Source organism: Eptatretus burgeri, chromosome 4, assembly GCF_056783735.1.
Source record: "Eptatretus burgeri isolate ZD-2024b chromosome 4, Ebu_testis_v1, whole genome shotgun sequence".
Taxonomy (NCBI): domain Eukaryota; kingdom Metazoa; phylum Chordata; class Myxini; order Myxiniformes; family Myxinidae; genus Eptatretus; species Eptatretus burgeri.
In genome coordinates this window covers 128,523,706-128,541,505 of record NC_140964.1, presented here as the reverse complement: position 1 = coordinate 128,541,505, position 17,800 = coordinate 128,523,706, and the positions used below count along the sequence as shown (strand labels likewise).

General features: G+C 44.2%; 1 protein-coding gene across 2 annotated transcripts in view; it reads left to right on the top strand.

The window, feature by feature from the left end:
* The window catches only part of LOC147029088 (protein RCC2-like), a 164,158-nt gene that overhangs the window by 108,547 nt on the left and 37,811 nt on the right, over positions 1-17,800 (top strand). The gene's annotated exons all lie outside the window — the stretch shown is intronic.

Sequence of the window (17,800 nt, the reverse complement as noted above, 5' to 3'; positions counted from 1 at the left end):
CATCATATGAAAACGGTACAAAACCTGAATATCATTACACAAGCTATGCTGAAGATGAAAAGGCCAGGTGTAGCATCTGCATGACATCCACAAAGTGCTTCCATCACTGTTACTTCAATCACACGATGGCACACGTCGTCATTCAGCAAACTTCCAACATGATGTTTTTAGGTGTTTTTTTAATATTTTAATAGTTCGTGTTTTCATTATCGTCATGTACCATGCCTCATCCAGACTGCTGCTGAAGCAGTTACGAGGCAACAATCCAGATTGGGTCTCCACTCCAACTCAGGAAGTCGGGGCAGGGATTTGTAATTTGTTCATGGTGCCGGCGGTCGCTCGCCTACTCCTCGTGAAGGACACCATGGGACCTTTAACATCCACCACCAATTAACACCAGTAGACGGGATGCCGGTTTAACGTCGATCTGAGGAAAGGCACACACACACGTTGATGAATCACCCTGCCTGTGCAACGCAAGGATGACGGTATACAGTCAAACGGAACACCAAAGACTGCATTGGAGTCATCAAAAGGAACCCAGATAAGTAAAGAGGAAAAGATGGAGGTCATCAGGAGGAACCTAGCTTGGTCAAGATTCAAACCCAGGCTAGACAGCTTATAGCTGAGAGTGCACACCTCCTGGCCATCCTGCCAGCCCCTTCATGCGTTCGATTAATGATAATGGAAGCTTTATGGCCACACATCATTGATTTGGGTAAAACTGTCACACATTGATGCCTCTGTGACCTTTTGACCTTTTGCACGATAGAAAGCACTGACGGCACTTTGACGGCTGAAGCTGTTCTTCGGCTCTCTTATTTTTCTTCATCGAAGGTTGTCGTATGGCAAGCCGTGCGCTCGCCGCTCCCTCAGGTCACCCCAGCTGCTCCCACAAATTCTCGCCACACTTCAGGAGGCGAGGAAAATCTCCGCCGAATGCAAATTGCAGGTCGTGGCCTCATTCATCGTGCGTTTGTTACACACATGCCCAGCCTTGCCCTGCCGATGGTGGTGAGGTCACTGAAAAGAGCGAGTTCAACAACATTGAATGGTTTCCACGTTCGTAATTCAATATAATGAACCATCTGTATCGCATCAGCTCCCTTAGAGATCGTTCGTCAATCCAGTTTTTAATTCATTTTTTTCACAATGGCGTCAGAACACAAATCTGTGATGAGCATGTGGTCGTTGTTATTCCAGTTGTTCAGCTTGTTTGATTAACTTTGCTTTCATTTAATTGTTTGTGCGAAGTGAACGACTGAATTTGTTGGAGGATTGATTAAATGATGGGCTGTACAATAAGTAGTGAGGAAGTAAAATCAGACTCTTGTTAAAATCCCCCTTGTTACTTTTATTTATTGGGTTGTTATTTGTTTTTATCTATTACTAGTTCATGAAAGGGAGTGATTTTCACCGTGAATGCTATGGTTTCGTGGATTTGGCACTTGCAAATCAAATGGAATAGAGCTTTCATGTTGATAAGCTGCACATGATCATTAAAGAAGACAAGAAAGAGGCAACAAAGGGAAGTGTGCTGGTGTGTTTGTGTAGTGGTGTTTGTGTGTGTGTGTGTAGTGGTGTGTGGACGATGCACTAATGATGTAAGTTTATGTTCATACAGCTGAGCAGACAAACAGACCTTTTTGGGTTTTATTGTCCAGATTCACGTTCCAATCGTACGTATTTTATAGACGTACTCACATTCCAATCGGACATACTCGATGGACGTACTCACTTTCTAACAGTACACATATCAGATGAAAAAAGAGCACGTTCCTGATAGCACATGTACGTCATAGCCGTACTCACATTCTTAATAGTACGTCCTTTATAGACGTGTAATACTGGCTACCACCAGAGGGCATTTGTGTCCCATGTGATCTCATTATGTGTGGACAGAAAGGCTGACAGAATTGCCTCTAAACCATCTAATCTGGGTTTGAATCCCGGCCCACCTATAAACTGTCGTCCTGGTGTTTCACAGGCAGGGTGATTCATCAATGTGTGTGCCGTCTCTCGAATGGACGTTAAACTGGGTGTCCCATCTGTCGGCATTAGTTGGTTGATGTTGAAGATCCCACGATGTCCTCCGTGAAGAGGTGAGCGATCACCGCCATGACCAAGTTAAAAAAACAATAAAATAAAACAAGCTCAAATGAGCTAAGATCCTCATCCTCTTAACGATGACGTCATAAAAATGAATATGACGTCATTGTGATGTATCAGGTTTGCGATAAATTATCTGTGCTAATGCCCGGCTTGATTCCCGCAAACAAAATTCAAACAGCTTGCCTAGTTTCGGAGATAATGGTATAGGCGATTTCCATTAGCGGCGATATTATGACATCAACTTTTTTTCTAGGAAGAATTTCCAAAATCGGAGATGGTTATTGCCTGCGCGTGGGCTTTCTGCATATACATGGCAAGTTTCACGAAGATCCGATGAAAACTCTGGGTTGTGAAACAAAAAATGTCAAAAATAGGAATGACGTCATAAAAATTTATATGACATCATAGTGATGTATCATATGTGCGGTAATTCATCTCTGCCAATGCCCTGTTCGATTTCCGCAAACAGAATTCAATAAAGCTTGCCTAGTTTCGGAGATAATTTTTTCGGCGATTTCCATTAGCGGAGATATTTTGACATCATAACATTTTTTTCTAGGAGGAATTTTCAAAATCGGAGATGGTTACTGTCTGGGCAGGGTATTTTTACATATATATGCCAAGTTTCAGGAAGTTTCGATGAAAACTGTCGGCTGTGAAACAAACTAGTTTCCGAGATAATGGTATAGGCGATTTCCATTAGCGGCGATATTATGACGTTAATTTTTTTCGAGGAAGAATTTCCAAAATCGGAGATGGTTACTGCCTGCGCGTGGGCTTTCTGCATATACATGGCAAGTTTCACGAAGATCCGATGAAAACTCTGGGTTGTGAAACAAAAAATGTCAAAAAATAGGAATGATGTCATAAACATTTATGACATCATAGTGATGTATCATATGTGCGGTAATTCATCTCTGCTAATGCCCTGTTCGATTCCCGCAAACAGAATTCAATAAAGCTTGCCTAGTTTCGGAGATATTTTTTCAGGCGATTTCCATTAGCAGAGATATTTTGACGTCATAACTTTTTTTCTAGGAGGAATTTCCAAAATCGGAGATGGTTTCTGTCTGCACGTGGGCTTTCTGCATATACATGGCAAGTTTCAGGAAGTTTCGATGAAAACTGTAGGCTGTGAAACAAAAAAGTCCACAAGAACAACAACGTGAGTAAAGGACCGGTCACACCTTGACGTTTTAGCCAACGTATGCCGATTTTTGAATTTTTTTTTCTAAAACGCTGGCACACGTTGAATACGTTATGGGTAAGTTTTGATAACATTGAGAGCACGCTGAAAAACACTGCCATACGTCGTTGTACGCTGGCTTTAAACGTTGTACTTTTCGGTTGTCCTCAAATTTTTGCATGCTTGAAATTTCACGACGTATGCCGGCGTATGACTCATATGTTCCGCTACGCTGGCCACAAGTTGTATGCACGGTCTGCGATCGTTGACAGACATCAACACATGCTACTTGTAAGTTAATCATAAGTTGAGACACGCCGAGGTAATGTTTAGCGTCCCCGAAACTTATTTCTAACCTTTGATTAACGTGTTGTTGGCACGTTACGCGATCGTTGCCACACATCGACAGACGTTACTTTTAAGTTACTCAGAGGCTGAAAGAGGTCGGTATAATGGATCATCCTTGCATCAGCGTCCACGGCCACGGCCAGGACACTTATTTGCAGCATTCTTCAAACTTTTCTTCGGCATTACGAGGATGTTCACACTTCGATGTCTAGCTTGGCTCTGATTCCAATTGTCCATCGGCAGCGTCTATTTAAAATAGTCGAGTTTGAGTGTTTTAACACGTTCAGAAGAAACGCTTCAAATTTCCAAACCCCAGCGTCAAAAAACAAAGGCGAGTGACAGCAATTTAAATCGTTCATTGTAAACAATGAAAATAGCTGAGTGGTACCGTTTAAAAGTCGTTGAGTGTAAAAAAAATCCAATTGTTGAGCGCAAGTGTCTACTTTCAATAGTGGAGATGCAGCCATTTAAATCGTTGAGTGGCAGCCTATGAATAGCAAACCCTACAGGTCAGGTATGGGAGCATGTGCCAGAACAGCGCGTCGCTGCGTCCACTTTCCGTCGGTACTCCAGGGGCCTCCGTCTGGCCATCCCCCAGGCAGATGCCAGGCCCATCCCCATCTCCTTGAGATGATGGTCAACCTGCTGCAACCATGAGGCACATGGTCGGCCCACTGGCCTCCTCCACTCATGAGACTCCCTCGCTGAGAGAATCTGGTGAGCAAGATCAGCATCAGGAAAACGAGCCACATGTCCATACAGCCGCAACTGACGCTCACGGACTATGCAGGTAACAAATCTCATCCGAGTCTCTCTCAGCAACCGCTCGTTGGACACAAAATCCGACCAGCGATAGTCAAGGATTCTCCGAAGACACCTGGTACCAAAGGAATTAAGTCTCCGTCTCAGATCCTTGGTCAGAGTCCAAGTCTCGCACCTATAGAGCAAGACTGGATGGACTAAGGACCTGAAGACTCGGACTTTCGTCCTCCCGCACAGGTACCGGCAGCGCCACACCCCATGATCCAGTGAATCCATGACTCCCCAGGCCCGACCCAGACGTCTATTGACCTCTGACTCGCAGCCAGCAGAGACATGAATATCACTGCCAAGGTAAATGAATCTCTCCATGACCTCTACATCCTCACCACAAACAGACACAGACAGGACAGCAGCATCCAAGATGTCACCGAAAGCCTGGATCTTAGTTTTGACCCAAGAAACCCGTAATCCCAGCGGCTCCGACTCCTCATTCAGCACCTCGAGGGCCCCCAAAAGGATGTCTAAAGTCTCCGCAAAGATGACTGCATCGTCTGCAAAATCAAGGTCCGAGATCTTGACATTCCCAAACGATGCACCGCAACTTGATCTCTCCGACATCCTCCCTAAAATCCAGTCCATACAAGTGCTGAAAAGTGTGGGGGCAAGTACACATCCCTGACGAATTCCAGTAACAACTGGAAATAAGTCAGAGATGGTACTACCATACTTCACAGCACTCTCAGAACCAGAGTAGAGTTCAGACATCAGATCGATCAGTTTTGGTGGCACCCCACGAAGACCAAGAATCCTCCAGAGGACATCCCGATTCACTGAATCGAACGCTTTACAGAGATCAACATAGGCTGCAAGCAGCCCCTGCCGAAACTCTCGTTTGCGTTCGGTGAGGACACGAAGGGCAAGGATACGGTCAATCGTTGACCTCTTTGGTGTAAAGCCTGACTGCTCTGGACGCTGGTGCTCAAGCAGATGGTGGCGAACCCTATCAAGAATTATCCGAGCAAAGACCTTGCCCGGCACTGAGAGCAGCGTCACCCCTCGGTAGTTGTTGCAGTCTTGGCGATCACCCTTCCCTTTCCAGAGAGGGACAACAAGGCCCCTCTTCCAGTCAGTTGGGATGATGCCTGTGTTCCAGGCAGAGCACAAAACTGTATGCAACGACACGAGTGCAGCATTTCCACCAGCCTTGAGAAGTTCGGCATGGATGCCACAGATCCCTGGAGCTTTGCCCCGTTTCAACCGGTTCACCGCAGCCCGTGTTTCCACAAGCGAAGGTGGACCACAGTTGATTCGTGGGTCAGCAACAGGGATTGTAACACCCTTGACATCCAACTCGACAGCTGGGGGATCAGCCTGGTACAACCGCTCAAAGTAACCGGCCCAGCGGGCCTTCACTTCAGACTCCTCTGTCAAGAGCCTACCACTCTCTGCTCGAACTGCAGTGCTCCGAGGGATGGGCTTGGATGAACGTAATGCGCGAATTCCCCTGTAAGCGGGACGAGAATCACCTGTCCACAGGTGATGCTCTACCCCCTCACTGATTCCTCGCACATAGGCCTCCTTGTCCGCCCTCAGTGCACGTACAGTTTTACGCCTCAGCTCCCTGAACAGCTCAGCTCTGCCATTCAGCCTGGCCCTGTGACTCTGGTCAATGGTATCCAGTGTCCCTTGAGAGACAAAATTCTTCTTTGCCCTGCGGTGAGTTCCAAGACATCCACCGGCAACATCAAGGACGGTGGTCTTGAAGGCGCTCCACAACTCTTCAGGACCCCCCAAAGCACCCAGACCCCCCAAGTGTCCACTCAGCCTGTTCGCAAACTCCTCAGCTACTCTCTCATCCCTGAGCTTGGCAACATCCAGCCTAGGCTGGGATGTTACCATTCTCCAGGATTTAAGGTGCAGCTTTAGAGTTGCTACAACAAGCCTGTGGTCAGTATTGAGGAACTGAGCACTCCGGTAGACCCTGCAGTTCTGGATCATCCTCCAACGACCGTCAATGAGGACATGGTCAATCTCCTTTGCCACACCGCCAGCGTTGGAATACCAAGTCCAGCAATGAGCTTGTGGGCGCTGAAACCATGAACCAGCCACCCTAAGTCCATGACTTCTTGCAAAGTCAAGGAACTTAGTGCTATTCTGGTTCATAGTTCCTGACCCATGGGGACCAACACACACCTCATAACCATCCCTATCAGTTCCAGTCGATGCATTGAAATCCCCCAAGACTAGAAGTGTATCTCGTCTGGGGCACTGATCAACCACAGACTCGAGCGTGGCGTAGAATGCATCCTTCACGGTGAGATCACTCGCCTCAGTCGGAGCATAAACAGAGACCAGGGAAATGACACCTAAGGAATGACGAATCCTTAATCTCATAATACGCTCGTTGACCAGTGTTACCTCAATTATCATTGGGGTCAGCTTATTGGACACAGCTACAGCAACTCCTTGGGTATGGTAACCATCAGAGCGACCAGACCAATAGTAGGTGTAACCACCCACCATTATTTCGCCGCAATCCGGTCTCCGAACCTCAGAGAGAGCTGCAATCCCGATGTCCAAACGCTTGAGCTCAGATGATAACAGAGACAGGTGATCATCCTCTCTTAGGGATAGGACATTCCAGGCACCCACCCGAAGGGACCGCCTCAGGTTAACCCAAGGAGACCGCCGTCTGGTGGACGACACCTCAGCGCCACTCCGACACACTCTCCTGCAATCTGACCCAGGGATGTTACCCCGTGGTTTCCCTCCTATCAAAGATTGGGGGTCCCGAAGGCTTTGCCCCAATCCCGTCATCCGGTGAGCTGCCCTGCGAAGGGAAGCTGCACAGGAGGTACTCCCACGGAGTGGGTTTTCAGATTTTTTTGCGTTTTTGCATTTTGCGGAATGAAGCGTTTTACGGTGGCCGGAGTGCAAATCCTGCCACCAACCTCCTAATAAGAAGTAACCCAACTGCAGGAGGACGTCTGCAGACACAGTTGGGCACTAGATATGGATGGCCGTTGGCTCACAAGGAGCTCCTCCGCCCTTTGACAGGTTTTGTTTTTAATCCTGCTGGGTGTCCATATCCAAACACCCCCCTCACCAGAAAACCTGGTGGGGGAGACCGTTTAGTCGCCGACAACCCGACCATGGAACAGGTTAGTACAGGTTTACATGGTACCTGTAGCAGGTCACAGATCGAACCTGACCTGCAAACCCCACGTCACCGGCAAAGATAAACTGCCGCACGATATGGATAAGTTAGGCTATCGTTGGGCATAGTTTGTGAACGCCGGCTTCACGATAATTATTCGTTGGTATATCGTATCTATAAGTAATCAAAGCGCTCTATGCACATTATTAGTTCATTGTGCATTTGTCCAACCCGTTATGAATAGACCTAAATCGTAAAAACAAGCTATAGCTCATTGTTGAAAAAGCCCCATAAAAAATTAGCCACGAAGAACTTTGAACAATGGTGAAAAGATGTCTCCTACCCGTGGACACGCGGACGCAAGGACGATCCATCGTAACCCACACCCTCCCCCTCACACTCACCTACTACTGCCAACATGAACAAACTACTACTAATACTAATACTGATACTGATACTGATACTGTTCCTGCTGACATGGACATCGACTCAAAAAGGACTCGAAAACACTGTTGGGTTCCCCTTTTATGAGCAGCATTTTTATATACCAATTCCCAAAACCGCTGGGAACACGTGTTTATATGGCAGTTGTAACCTAGAAACACGTTCATTTTTTTTTTGTCGACCGGAAGACGTCATTGGAATACGTCGACATACGTCGATGTGTGTTGGGACTACGTAAAGAATTGGTTCAAAGCACGTCAAACATAAGTTAGAAATAAGTTTCGCGTAAAAAAGACATTACCGCGACGTGTTTCGACTTATGAGTAGCTTGTAAGTAGCCTTTGTGGACGTGTGTAAGCGTCCGCATATCGTGTGTACAACTTATCCCTATCGCATGCCGTCAGCCAATGATGTAACCCCTTGTGCTGCATGCAAGCGAAGAAGAACGTGGACACAGACAGACAAATTGACCCAAATTCAATGCACTCTGAGGGCAATAACATGTCTAAGTCAATGAAATACATTGGTGTGTTGACAGCAGAAGACAGACTCCAGTATTTTTTATGAGATGACTTGATCACATGGTAAGGGGTCTATCTGATTTTTTTCAATCCTACCCTTCCCTCCAGCGCTTCAAATTGGTGGTGCGCCGACATCTCATGTCATCCTCCATTCGAGAAATAAAACGAGTGATTGTTCAGTTGCAGAGTTTTAAACGAGAATGGCACTCAAAAGAGCGCATTCCTCCACCAGGCGGATTAGATTACGTTTTGTATCCCACTGATAGGCCTGATCTGGATTCGGGCCTCAACTGAAATTTAATCAATTTGTTCTTGTCACCTAAAACAACTCATCCACTAAGTTTCGTCTGAATCTGTTCATAACTTTTTCAAATATCATGTACAGTGCCTGGGGAAAGTCTACACCCCCTTTCAAAATGTTCACCTTTTGTTACCTTGGAACCTGGAATTAAATTTCATTAAATCAGACTTTTTCCACATTTATTTACACATCGTAACTCACAACTTCCAAGAGAAAAAACAAATTCTTCAAATCTCAGAAAATTTATTAAAAATACAAAATTAGAATATCTTGGTTGGATAAGTGTCCACCCTCCCTGAGTTAATACTTGGTGGAAGCACATTTGACAGCAATTACAGCTGTGAGTCTGTTGGGATAGGTCTCTACCAACTTTGTACATCTTGATTGGGCAATATTTTCCCATTCTTGTGTACAAAATTTTTCAAGCTCAGTCAAGTTGCACGGGGAGTGTTGATGGACAGCGATCTTCAAGTCATGCCACAGATTTTCGATTGGAGTTATGTTGGGGCTCTGACTGGGCCACTCAAGGACATTTATCTTTTTGTTCCTTAGCCACTCCAGTGTAGCTTTGTCTGTGTGCTTCAGTTCGTCGTCTTGCTGAAAGTTGAACTTCTGTCCCAATTTCAGTTTTCTTGCAGAGGACGGCAGGTTTTCCTCTTGGATTTTTCTGCATCCATTTTCCCTTCAATCCTGACAATTGCCCAAATCTGTGTTGATGAGAAACATCCCCATAACATGATGACCATACTTCACAGTAGGGATGGTGTTCTTTGGGTGATGTGTTGTGTTGAGTTTGTGCCAAACACATACCGTTTTGCATTTAGGCCAAAAAGTTCCATCTTGGTTTCGTCACATCCCAAAACTTTTTGCCACATGGATTCAGAATCTCTGGAGTGTTTTTTTTGCATTCCTCAAATGGGACTCAAGGTGGGCTTTTTTGAGTGATGGCTTCCTTCTTGCCACCCTACCGACAAGGCCAGACTTGTGGAGTGTTTAGGATATTGTTGGAACATGTACACAGCGACCAGTCTTTTCCATAAAGGATTGTAGCTCTTTCAAATTTGCCATTGGCCTCTTGGTGGCCTCTCTGATCAGTCTCCTCCTTGCTTGGTCGTCCAGTTTGGAGGGACGGCCTGATCAAGGTAGGGTCTTGATGGTACCATACACCCTTGACTGGGCTCCAAGGGATATTCAAGGCCTTTGAAATATTTTTATACCCATCCCCTGATCCGTGCCTTTCCACAACTTTATCCCGAAGGTCTTTTGAAAGCTCCTTGGTGCTTATGGTTGAGTCTTTGTTGTGAAATGCACTACTCAGCAGAGGAAGCCTTTCGGAACAGCTGGTTTTATTCTGAAATCATCAGAATCACTACAATTTAACACAGGTGGAGGCCAATTAACTTGGTGTGTGATTTTGAAGGTGATTGGTTACACCTGAGTTAATTTACAATTGCTATTATAAGGGGGGTGGACACTTGTCCAACCAAGATATTCTAGTTTTGTATTTTTAATTAATTTTCTGAGATTTGTAGAATTTGTTTTTCACTTGGAAGTTGTGGGTTACGATGTACAAATAAATGTGGAAAAAGTCTGATTAATGCATTTTAATTCCAGGCTATAAGGGAACAAAAGGTACAAATTTTTGAAAAGGGGGTGTAGACTTTCTATCGGCACTGGATGTGTTGGTTTGGGTTTGATTTGTCAATGTTGAAGAATCAACGCAAATTTTTTTTTTTAATTCTCATCCGGGTCCAGATCTTCACCAATATCTCATCATTTCATCCATGTCACACACCCAACCTGTCCACCAAGTTTCATCGAAATACATCCACAACGTTTTTGAGATATCGTCCTTACAGACACACAGACGAACTCTGGGTGAAAACATATCTTCCGTGCACCTTCGGTTGCGATGGTAAAAATGTTGTGAATGAACTGAATATAAATATTTAGTCAAAATTATAGCAGTTCATGCACTTACTGATCACTACTCGAACTTGAAAGGCTTTACCAATCATACCACGGTGCTCCTGTTAGCTTGCTGTAAACATTGCAAACAGATGTTGTCTAGACAGACGAATCGAAATGACTAAAATTATGGACGAAATAATTAACAGGTAAAATGACTCACGTGGAACTCTAAAATTTTGTCCGTGTGATGTCAGCCTTAGCCTCTACTACCATAAAGATGTGTTAATAGTGGCCTTGAGGATCAAACTAGCAGCAAAATTCCCACCGCACATCAAACACGGACATTACGACCAATTTCAATAAAGATCATTTTCTGCACCGATCATTAGCACGAAGCTTTTGTCCCTCAAAGCAAAGAATATCTCATGCTTGAATGGCTTTTTATACGGCGTACTTGGCTATAGCTGAGAGCATCTTGATTGCTGAAAGTATGCGTGCTATTCCCAAGTCCAATGTTGTTTTATCACATTTGCTATAATTTTTATTCATGTTGTCCATATATTGTTGGATGAACCTTTAGGAGATCTGCATAAAGGTACGAAGGTAAAACACAGGTTTTATACCAATTCTGGATGGAGATGTTGGAGTGCTCTTACTGCTGGAAAGGTTTTAATTGGAAGCGTTGTCAGATTTTCAATCATACTCAGCGTGCCTACACGTCGCTACGCTGATGGGTTCAATCAAAGGACAGCATGTAGTCCTTTACGAACATATTGTCTGTCTATTTGCGAATGTCAATGAGGATATAAAATGAAGTGAAACGCACAAAAAGGATATTTTATCACATGTACTTGTTGTTGTTGTTGTTGTTGTTGTTTGTGTGATCCATCCGTGTAATTTTATGTCTTTTTCTATTGCTGCGAGAAATATTACAATATATAATTTTGTTTTTTTCCTGTTTGTCACACGTGGTCAGTCTGTTACGTAAAAGGGCAGCGAGATGGTGGTGAACAGCTGTCTTAAAGACCTGGAGGGGAGAATGAGATTGAAGAGAATGTGAAAGTTGGTTCAACAGGCAGGAATTTTTTACCTCTTTCACAGGAGGTGGACAGAGATTATGTTTTCACCCCTGTTGTCTGTCTGTCTGTCTGTTTGTTTGTTTGTTTGTTTGTTTGCCTGTGAACAAAATATCTCAAAAAGTTGTGGACGGATTCAGATGACATTTGGTGAGATGTTGGGTTTGTGACAAGGACAAATTTTTTGGATTTCGGTGAAGATCTGGATCTGGATATGAGAATATTTTTAGTGATTCTTCGCCAATGAATGACAGAGCTAAACCTGATATATAGCACAGTATCTCAAAAGGTTATGGATGGATTCAGTCGAACTTGGTGGAGAGGTTGGGTGTGTGGTGACGACAAACCGATTCGATTTTGGTGGATTTTTAAAAAAAAAATCTTGAAGTGCTTCTTCACCATTGAGAGATGGGGCCATAAACGATATATTGTTACAAATCTGGCAGCCATGAGCACTCAACATTCAGGTCCCCATAGCTCAGTTATTCCGTTAAGTAAATGTGGATAGATAGCTCCCTTTCCCCTATGTCTAATGGGAATTAAGTGTACGTGCGCTGCAAAGTTATTTTATAGATAGGATTTTTACCCCAACAACACTCTGCTCGCGGCATTCTTCATGCGCTCGATGGCATGCGGGGCGTGTGCGTGGGCGGAATTCCATATCCCAGGCGGTGTGGATTTCACACCAAATATGGTCACGAAGTGTTTTGTTCTGGCTTGGTGCCAAATAAGGGTATGCATCATTTTCCGCCCAATGGGCGACATGCGGACTAAAGCTGGGGCGGTCCTTCTCAAGAAGGCGGAGCCGCGACACGCCGTCCACCCAATGGGAGCAGGCGTCGGGGGAGCGGACAGCGCCCCAAAAAGGACGACAAAAGAGAGTTGAAGATTGCATCCCGTCTGCTCGAGCGCGCTTCTGTCTAGGTCTGCGGCTGACTGCATCGCGCGCATCTGAGGAATCTCGTCTGGCGCATTACTGCAAGCGGTCGACCATCTCATCACGGGAGATCACCTTGTCTCGCCTCCTCTGGGTTCGGCTGCCCTGGTCCATTCTTTGGCGACTGGTGCTCTGGGAAGGTGCGGTCGTCCAGCCGCGCGAACGCGGCCAAGTAGCCAGCACGTTCTCTTCCCTCAGCTTGTCTTCCCTCCGAGCTGAAGGGGCAATAAAGACCTCGAGGTCCATCTCTTTCTGGGTACGTGTGTGTGTGTGTGTGTGTGTGTGTGTGTGTGTGTGTGTGTGTATGTGTGTGTGTCCATGGGCCCTGTCTCTAAGTAGAATGGTTTAAGGAATTGCTTGTATATTTAATACCCTTCTTTATTCGTGATAACTCTGCTCTGTGTTCCCCTCCCCGGTTATTGTTATAAATAAATATCCCTTTTGTTGAATGTACCAGCTCGTTCTTTGTCATTTCTGCCATTGGTTTGCCACAATGCGTATTGGGGATTAGGAAGGCCGTTGTTGCGTAATTGTTCATTTGGACCGACAGGCCTCGGTAACCATCCGCTCGGGTTACACACGGTTCGAGCACGGTAACGGCTCGTCCTGCTCGAGGCCTGCCGAGGGTGTTAGTTCCCCAGTAGCTTTGCCGCGTGGGTACTTAGGTATATTGAAGTTTGGCGATTAACCCTACCCCACGCGGTTAAATTATTGGCGATTCATGGTCCTGTAAGGGGCCCGTGCCTTTCAGACTTATCCGAGTGTCACGACCTAAATTCCGGTGTGTTCGGTGGAGCCGACTCTACTACTCTCCCTGGCGGTCGTGCTCGCCACCGATACCCGGCACCACAACAATATATCATGATATTTCAAAAACGTTGTGGACGGATTATGAAAAAACTAGGTGGGTGAGTGGGTAAGTGACAAGTACAAGCCGATGAGATTTTGGTTAAGGTCTGGCTCCAGATCTGGCCTATCAGTGGGATACAAAACGTAAACTGTTCAGCCTGGCAGAGGTATGCACTCCACCGAGTGCCGTTCCAGGTTTTTTTCATTTTTCATGCTTCGTTCTAAAATCTAAAGGGTTCCTGCTGTCGTAGAATGATAAATGTTGTCATTGGAACCGCTACATTTAGCTCTCATTCCCACTTCTTCTTCATTCCCTGAAAGGGAAGCTTTTGAAACAGACGTCTGTATGAGTAAACAGACACATTTTTGTTCCAAGTAAATTGTACATGAAAACTCGAGGTGCAACTTCTTTTACCTAATCCTAAAAACACGGGCTTTATTAAAATAGGCATCTTTATGTTTAAACCACCACAAACTAAAGTAATTATTAGCTTTCCAACGGAACCATTTCTATGATTCCCCGACAGCAGGAACCCTTTAGAATGAAGCATGAAAGATGGACACAGGCAGAGACGGATGGACGCTTATCCTTTGAGAAGTTGATTAAGATCGTGGTGACCTTTTACATAACAGGCTGAACACGTGTGACAAACAGGAAGAAAACACTTTGTGATTAAATTTATGCTTGCCAACATACCTGGAAAGCTGTCTTGGGTAACAGGCGTGTCGTGTATTTCCACTATGCTAAAACTACAGAATTTTTATTATTACAAAATACACCCAAACCTGTAACATTTGCTTTCTCATCGTGCAGTAGAGAGCAGCAGACTTACCTCTTGTGATCAAATTTCTCAAATCGATTCATTTAGAAAAGTTAATTACCTTAATCATGTGACTACCTGCATGCTTAACACGATCAACAAGCGGCTCGAAATGGCGTAATCCACCCCAGGATGCGATGTGCAGAAATCCCTCGCTATGAAGTCTATCGGGGTGGCCGAACATATATCATGTGTGCCAGAGAAAGATTGTAACCTTAAGGAGGAGGAGGAGATTGGGACCATACTCCATGCAGAGCGTTAGTGCTGCTTAAGCAGTCTCCTTGGCTATTGGGCGCAATCCTGGCCGGGTCACCACTCCGACACAGTAAACCAGCATGCTGGTACTCATTTTGCCGATCTCGGAAGGATGATAGGCCGAGTTAACCCCACCTGGTATTAATTCAACAACTGAGCGAGATTTGACCTCAGGACCCGAGGATCCAAAGCCCACCACCCTAACCATTAAGCCAACGCCAGGCATATTGTAACCTTAAATGGCTCACAAAGTTTCTAAAATAAGCTAAAAATACTTGGAAACGTAACTGAGCGAAAGGAGTGTGCCTCTGCACAACTATAGATTTGGAGAACTTTCTGAACTTGTACAAAAAGTTGATATATTGCAGCCGGTACCTGTGCAAGGCCTGTGGACCGGCATATTGTACCGATCATCCCTGTCGGTGGGTGGATGTTGACCCTTGTGAGGTTACCACGTGTGAACATGGCAGGCTTGGTGATTTATTTTATGGATGTTTGCATCCAATATTCATTTATCATTTCATTTATTCGACATTTCCAATATTCAGGCAGACTTCCCAGAGGGAGACACCATATTTGGTTTATTTGCTTCTTAACACTTTTGGTTCTGTTTCTTGAGCAACAGCAGCAGTTCCTCTTCAGGATCTCTGCCGACTTTCTCAAAGATGAGTTTTCCGGTAGTTTTGTCACGTATTTACTATTATTTTGTTATCTCTGTGTTTACTGTGTGTTTCTCGTTTGGTCTTGTGTTAAAACTTGTGCTAATTGCTGAGTATTCGGCGATCTTTTCGTATTGGGTTTCCTTGAGGCCTCTTCCCTAATCTTCCCTAATCTTCCCTAATCTTCAAAGAAAAAAGGTCTCTTAAAATGTTTCAACTTCCACTCTCTGACGTGCTTTTCTTCTTCTTCAAACACTTGAGTTGTTTTTGACCTTTCTTTCATCCCGTGTCGAAAAATTCCATCTGCGACAACGCTTCCTTCCTTCATCCTCTCAATTCTTCTGAACCCCATCCGTCTCCCAATTAGTCCATGAGCTACATGGCCAAATTCTGGAAATTGCTACCATGAGAGGGCACCAGATTTTTTAGTTATTTTCTGTTACCTATATGTATCTGTAACTGAAAACAGCATGATGGACATTTCTTGAGAATTGCTTAGTTTCTGTACAGCTAAATGTGGGAGAGAGGGGTTTTCCAGAAAAAAATACTAAGAGGGACATGTTTAAAAGTACAAACTTTATCAGACCATTTAAAATTGTTTCTGAGACTCATTGTTCATCATTATAAAAATGTACAGTTATCAAAACATGTTAGACCTCAAACTAATATACATTCTGAAGTTTTCTCAGAGATTTGAACCATAATTAACTGATTATTCTATTCTTGACCCAAAGCCTTGATGCAAACAGCACGGCAAGTTTCATACTTGCTGTTTTCATCCACACATTTCCTCACATACTTCATGTACATGACTTATTTATATTCAGGACACAAATATGATAATTACAGAGCTAAATCTTTCCTATAGTTGCCTTCAGTCAACCAAAGATCACTATAGCAAGAATAACATTAAATTGACATGGTGACAAACAATATGACAAGCCGGTAGGTGGACATGGGTAGGCGATGGGCCCGTTCGATGGGGAATGACCTGAGGATTAAGCACAAGAAAATTCATGATTCTAGCTTCAAGGGTTAATGCTGCAGATTGTTTTTTTCGTTAAAATACCCCCACATTTAGAGGTTTTTCGGCCGTTGCGAGGAAACGGAGGGGTCCATAGCAACGGTTCTTTCTCACACATAACTAGGACATACCATGAACCTACCATCCCAGTTTCATGTATATCTGACTCATAGTCTCTGAGATATAACGAACTTCATTTTTACCTTCACATTCTGCGAAAGGTTATGTATTGGTCGCTGTGTATTTATTTATTTATTTATTTGTGAATATGTGTGTGTGTGTGTGTGTGTGTGTGTGTGTGTGTGTGTGTGTGTGTGTGTGTGTGTGTTTGTTTGTTATTCGCATAACTCAAAGTATTAAACCAAATCGCTTGAAATTTGGTGGGATGATGGGTTATTATCCAAGGAACATTTGATCAGATTTTGGGAGTGATCGGGTCAAAGGTCAAGGTCAAGGTCACGGAAAGGTCAAATTTGTATTTTTACCATAGCGCGGTCAATTTTGATCTAATTGGCATGCAACCGATGCCAAAATGTTCAGAATTCATTGCCCAATCTTGTGATGGGCGACATGACACAATTACGTCATTACCCTTGTTAGCGGTTGGGGGTCAAAGGTCAGTGGGGTCACGACCTTTCAAAATATGCGGTTTTTGTCATAACACGGTCAAATCAAAACTGATTTGCATGAAACCAACACCAAAATGTTCACTCTTCTGTTGCCCCCACTCTCATGCCAAGAACAAAAAAGTAGCGGAGGCGAAGGTATGCGCTCTACCGAGTGCCCATTCTAGTTTTTATTGTTTTCGACCAGGGTTCATTCAAAGTCTATCTTCTCCGACAGTTTTCATAGGATCCGGCTGGAAATTCTTGACAATATGGCTGAATGTACTGCCCACAGTCGCACGTGGCCCGATTTCTGATTTTCGAAAAAATATATTTTTAATGATTTTTCAAAAATTTCAAAGTCCCTTTGCTAGGCAAGGTGGTGTCCATAGCAACGGTTCTCATTTGCACACAACTAGGTCATGGTATGAACCTACCAACCAATTTTCATCGAAATCGCCATTGTATTAACGGAGCACTGGACTGAACAGAGGGACAGACAGACAGACAAACATATCGACGGAAATACTGATAAGGGTAGAACAAATTTCAATTTTTTTTTTCAACGAGATCGACTACCCAATATCTTTCAAGTACATGTTGTTTGAAAGTCATTGTGATACATACACTTCTCTTCCCAGACGTAGTAGTTCAAAGTAATACATGATCAAAATAAAACATATACTTCCAGTATAAATCTATGAATCAGACGATACTAATCATCAAATACATATTCAGTTCACATCTGATCGTTCATTCATCATCACTCTCTGAACTGTCAGAATCCGTGAAGTCATCATTTTCCTCATGGTCCTTGGTAGGAACACAGACA